Below are 6218 nucleotides of genomic sequence, written 5' to 3' on the forward strand. Positions count from 1 at the left end.
AACTTATCACCTAATTAGTATAAATGTATATATAGACAATGTTACGCCCGATTATTAATTGGGAAACCCTCCCCCTAACTCCTTCGGCTCAACCAATTATGGTGGGCCAGGAGGGTGCGTGGCGGTGTGGCTGCTGTTAGGGAAATAAAGTAAGTATTAGGATAACTTCCTATTTTTTCAACTGTCCCAGGAAGAGGCGTCGGTCGCGGTGTTATGGCCGTGGGTACTGCTAGCCATACCCTTTCTTTTTCGTTGTAACAAGGTTTCCAAGTAGGTGTTGTAGCCACCGGTCTTTCCTTCCATAAATCTTTGACTTTGTTTAGCGAGATTAGGACTTCATCATTGAATTTGATCCAATTTTTATAACTACCAGGCGTAGGCTCTCCTTATAGAGGCCGATATGTCTCTCAACTACCCCGTTGGATTGGGGATGGTATCGTAAATGGTGATGCCAATTGATATTATATGTGGCCACAAATTACTCAATAACTTTAGAGGTGAAAGGCGGCCCTCCATCCAAATGTATTTCAGCTGGCACTTGCCAACGAGCGCATGCATTTATTAAACTTTCTTGGACCTTTACTGCAGTTGTTTTTCTGATCGGGAGGACAAGGAGCTGTCTTGTTCCTAAGTCTACTATAGCTAAGCCCTTGTTAGGTATTTTCGCCTCTGGTAGGGGGCCTAATATATCAATCTGCCAGGTTTTTCCCGGTGAAAAGTACTCGGTGTTGAAAGCTCCATATTTATGTCTATGTTGTCTTGGTTTTTCTTTAGCGCAGGTGGGGCATGCCTGCACTATTTCTTGCCAAAGTTTTATATTAGGCCCCTTCTCCGCATCTAACTGCCATCGGATTCGGGCTCTGGCAACACCGGGATGCCCCCAGAATTCATGAAGCCACTTTAAGAATAATTGGTCATCCACTGTACCTTGACTATTCTTATTACTTATTTGGATTGATTGGACCGCTTCTGTACATCTTGATAATACTCCTTGTGTGAGAGCTTGATCAATGACCTGATGTGCTGGGTCTGTGTCCCCCCGGTGCGACCGGGTGTGTTTTATCAGTGGTAATGTCTCGAGGTGTGACAGGGTTTCTCTGATGTCCTCCCAGATTTGTAGATGCTCTTTAGCCCTAGTGGTTTTAGTCATGATTCTATAGATGTACTCGGAATCAATTGCAATTATAGGGACTGGCAAGGTGTTATCATGGCAACCTCGAATGTGCTCGAGGGCTAGGTGGAACCCCCTCAGCTCCGACGCCTGAACTGATTCACCGTTATGTGCGTTATAGATTTTAGTGAGTTGGCCGGGCTTACAATAAAATCCGTAAGCCCCGTTTTCTCTTGAGGTTCCATCTGATGCCACCCAACCTGGTTCCGTTGTCCCATATAACTTAGGCATGAGGGACTCTTCGTCTTCACTCAGGGGTAAATCTCCCTCTAAAACTTTCCACCCTGACCAGTAGTATTGAAATCTCAGTACTACTGCGCACCATGTCTTCGCGGTCCCCTGATATTCTGGGTGGATCTTGCCAGGGTTTAACGATGTTAAGAGTGACCCTCCCGGTGCAATCAGAGTTCCCATATATGGAGCTAAGTATTCTACCAATTGGGTAGCCAACATGGCCTTCACTAGGCACCCATATCTATGCTGATGCTCTTGCAGGGTGCGGTGGCCCATGTACACTGGGTGTTTGGTCTCAGTGTTTCTAGCAGTGGCCCAAATGTGTTCTTCTGTGAACCCTACATAGATGTTTAGAGGAGTGTTTTCTGACGGTACCGTCAGGCGAGTGTTAGTCACCTCAGTTAGTACTGATTCTAGAGCCCTCTGGTCATAATTTGTCCATGGCTTTCGATTCCTAGGCTTTTTTCCGGAGCTGTTGTTGAATACGCCGTACCGCTTTAAGGTGTGGAGGTGCTACGTAATTTCGGAGCCAATTTAGATGTCCCAACAGGGCTTGAAAATCAGCTTCGGTCTTTGGTCGTTTTGCAGATGTAGGCATAACGTTATGTGTAGTGCCCAAACGGTACTGACCTTTGAAATGAGTTCCCAGGAACGTGAAGCTGTTAGCTGGTTCGTTCATGGACTTCTCATCGTTTATCTTCCAACCTTCTCTCCACAGATGGGCCCTTAGGTTCGTGGCTCCTTGGTGTACAGCTCCTCCGTGACGTCCCATTATTGCTACGTCGTCTACATAGGTCCAGATGTTGATTTCTTGTGTGCCTGTATAGATGTTTCTGAAAGATTGAATGCTATTATTCATCATAGCAGTTGAAAGAGCTGGGGAGTTTTGGTACCCTTGTGGGCATACGTTCCATCCGTATATCTTGCCATGATGCACATATTTAATATTCCTTGGTCGTCTATCATTGGGACTGAATAAAACATATCTTTTAAATCTAACATTACTGCCCACCATTCACCCCCTGCCTGGGCCTTTGTAATGCCTTGCATGATTTCTGTGATCGTATGATTTGCAGGCATTTGCAGTAAGGCGCATCGGCGGTTGGCGTGCCGGTAATCAACCACTAGCCGGGCCTCTGATGGCCTCCCCGGCTTTGGTATGCCCCACCTGGGTGAGAGGTAAGTGGAAGATTTCACTTCTGTTATACAGCCATGGTGTTGAAGGCTTTGTAGCAGATTTTCAATGGATGCCCGTAGATGCTCTTTTGTCGCTATCGGCTTGTATTGCCACGACGTCGGGCTCTTAACGGTTGGTCGGTGCCTCTCCGTCTCCAGGATTTCTAATGGTAGGGCTGAGATAAGATGTTGTTGTAGTCGCAAAGATTTAATTCCGGGGACCCCTAAGATATATATGCTCCCTAGGGTCCCGGATAGGGTCTTGCCATTGACTTTAAACCTTATCAGAGGTGGAGCCCCTGTACAAATATTATTCTTGACGTTTTTTTATGATAGACTTCGGGTTTAATAACATTAACTTGTGCGCTGGTGTCTAGTAAAAAGCGCACAGACATTTCCTCTCGACTACTTAGTTTCCATATAGTTAAAGTTATATACGGGCGCTTGTCGCTACTAAAGCAGCCACCGGTGCCTGCCTCAACGGCCGCTACTCGTTTTTTTGTTGGGTCCTCTTGTTTGGGTCCAAATTTTTGTACTTGAATCCCATACGGGTAGCTAGTTCCTTTTGGCCTTGATCTCCTATTCTTCATAGTTGTATCGGTGTGAGGCCACTATTTTTAAGAAGGAACCCAAATCTAGCTTTTTCTTCCAGGGTTCTCTCCTTCCACTGAACGTTGGGAGACATCTTTAGAGATGCCCTAGGGGATTGGTGTGTCTTTCCCTGCCCCTCTGCTACTTGTATGATTGGACTAGCCGTGGCCGCTTCCACTTTGCTGGTCCTTGTAAGGTCTGGTAATTCCGTAAGGATGTTCCCTATGGGGCTCCCTATCAAAGTGTGTAGCGTTACCTTTAGCAAGGGGGTTTGGTCTCCCTCGTATAGTTCTGCGCAGGCTTTCACCGCATCTGCCTCCACGGGAGCTCTGCCTGGTTCCCTGCACCAACGGTGTGGCCAGTACTCTCGTCGCTGTTGCTCATCTAGCATCGCTGGCTGTACCTCTGTGTTCCATATCAGGTAACTCGTGCCAGCTATGGAATAAAGCAACTGTAACGGTGTCGGATGAGATGGTGGGTTTGCATGCCACTCGTGAATTTGTGCTAAAAGGGTCGGGACTACTACTGCGCTTATTGGTATCGGCCATACCCAGTTGTTAGCAATTTGGGTTTGGTCCGTGCATGTTCCCCCACTCCAGACAGGATGTCTCATCAGAGTAATGGCCTCCTCCATGTCGAGTAATTCGCCTCCATGATTTAGTACGAGGCGCCCCGCCCACATTACTGGGGTCTCCTATGGGTTGATTTTTGTCTCCCTGATTAAATCTTGCATCTCCCCCCTTGTCCGGGTCCGGTAGACTGCAGCCGTCCGGGTTACCTTTCCCTCCACCGTTGTTTTGACTGTGGCGATTGGATTTACTTGGAAGGTGGGGGCACTCGCGGTGTTGGCCTTCTGGGGAAGACTGGGGTATGCTGAAGGGATTTTGTATGGTGGCGGTGAGGGAGGTGGCGCTAGAGGGTCGGTGATTGATCCCTTTGTTAACACCGTAGGGGGTGCCGAAGCATCATTCCCTACATTTCCCGGTGAGACGGTAGGGGGCGCTAGGGGGCCGGTGTTCTCCTCCCCTCCTGGGGTGATGTCACTTACCCCTCCCATCTTGTGAGCTGCGTCTTCTTTACCCACAATGTCTGTTAGGTTTTTTCGCGCCTTTTCGTCGCCAACCATATTTTTCTCCTCAGCGTCGCCGCCATTTGGAGACTTTGACCTTGCAAGTTTTGCATTCTTGTCGGCGACATCTTGGGCCAAGGCCTCGATGTCACCGGCTTGGTTCGCTGCAAGCCTTAAGAGCTCAGTTATTGTTCTAAACATTATATTGATAACTTTCCCTTTTTTCCATTTTTCTCCTCCACATTTCCACCGGGAGGACTCTCGCCCCTGTTCCTCTAATTGTTCCCTGAACTCCGTTAGGATTTCACTCTCTCTGCTCTCCTCACGGAGAGTGGGGCAATTGAATCTGTCCGACGGCGCGGCATGGCCGCTACTCTGTTTTACATATTTGATGCATCGCCTGTATTGTTGTCTGGGGTTTTTATCTTTGTTGTCGGCGATTTCTTTCGATGTTATAAAAGGAATTACGTCTTGTGGTTTATCATAAGGCCGATACCTCCCTGCTGGGCTCGACATTAGGCAGGCAAACGTGGCCGGAGTTAGGCTCTCCACGGCCCATTCCTTCTTCCCTTGGAGTTTGCAGCGGCAATTACAGAAAAGTACCCTTTAATCGGGCCCATTAAGGCTTGGTGGTACCAGGCATGATCTTGCAAGTCAGTGGTGCTCTCAACCAGGGGCCGTCGACGGCCCCTCCAGGGGCAGTTTAATGACACATAATCAACCCCGTCCTCCTCACTTTTCGAGGATCTTAAATTTTGGGCATTATTCCTCTCTCGCCCCTTCGGCGATCCCATCCTCGTTGCCATGTGGGCCACGATTCCTGGATAGTGCTTGGGAAACGGCCGCAGTTGCGTGTCGAGTGGGGCACTGGGTAGTGACACCAAGCCAGACATGCTCGGGGATGCCAGGTGTAAGAGAGAGGGAGAAAGAGCGTGATACTGAGACACATGGTATTTATAAATTTACTTACAAGCCAACCAGATGATTAACGAGTTGCAGTAACTTGATGAATACAGGAACTAGTTACAAGAACTATTCACAGTAGCAGGTGGACACAGACGACGTGGTGCAGGTAGAAAAACGAACGAATGATGGGTAGTGGCGAGTGACAAGTAAGGTGTAGTCGTGAAGGTTGACTGCAGCCGAAAGTAATAACAATACAAGTATGATGCCTAGTTGGGCAACACACAGGGCGTTCCGGATTGCGTGTGGTCTAACTATAAGCTGTAGCAGCCTATGCTAGAAATCTAGCTAGAAGCCTAGGGGTCTGTCCAGACGGCAAGACAGGTGATCAGGCTGTCTCTTAGATCTGATCCCAAGGACCGGAGTCTGGGAGCGTCTGGGGACCCCACGCCGAGGCGCGCAGTCCCCTTTATAGACTCCCTAGCCAATCAGGGTCCCCCCTTGATGGAACACTGGAGGCCTCAGCATGCTGGTCTGGCCAGTCACGCTCTAGGGGTAACTCCTGACTGGTTAGGCTATAAGCGATCATGCACTGTCCGCATGATGGTGCATATTAAGGTCACATTCCTCCGCCACTGCATCACCGAATGTCACTCACAGGTAGCCATGTCACTTAATGCCTCAAACAACAATCTGGTGGAGTCTCATCACCTCCGGACACACAGCTGCAAGTGGAATTGTTGGAGACCCAAGAGGGAAGGGTTTTGAGTAAGAAGTGAAGGAGACCAGACTAGGACAAGAAGTGAGAATGGTAACCTGTTTTGCCAGGACTACTCTCCAGCCCCTTTGATTTTTTTATTTTGGGGGGGGTGGTATTTCATCCTGTGGGTGCAATACCCAAAATCAAGGGGCTGGAGCATGGTCTTAGCAAAACGGGTTACCAATGTGGCCCAACCTCAAAGTCAACATCAACTAGAATGATGTTCTAAGAAGGAGATGATGGTAGAAGTCATGGGGGGGGGGGGGAAGGAGAACAAGGCCTGGGTAGAGACCTGAAGGTAGGAATTGCAGGGC

The sequence above is a fragment of the Alligator mississippiensis genome, chromosome 11 (genome assembly GCF_030867095.1).
Source record: "Alligator mississippiensis isolate rAllMis1 chromosome 11, rAllMis1, whole genome shotgun sequence".
Classification (NCBI taxonomy): Eukaryota; Metazoa; Chordata; order Crocodylia; family Alligatoridae; genus Alligator; species Alligator mississippiensis.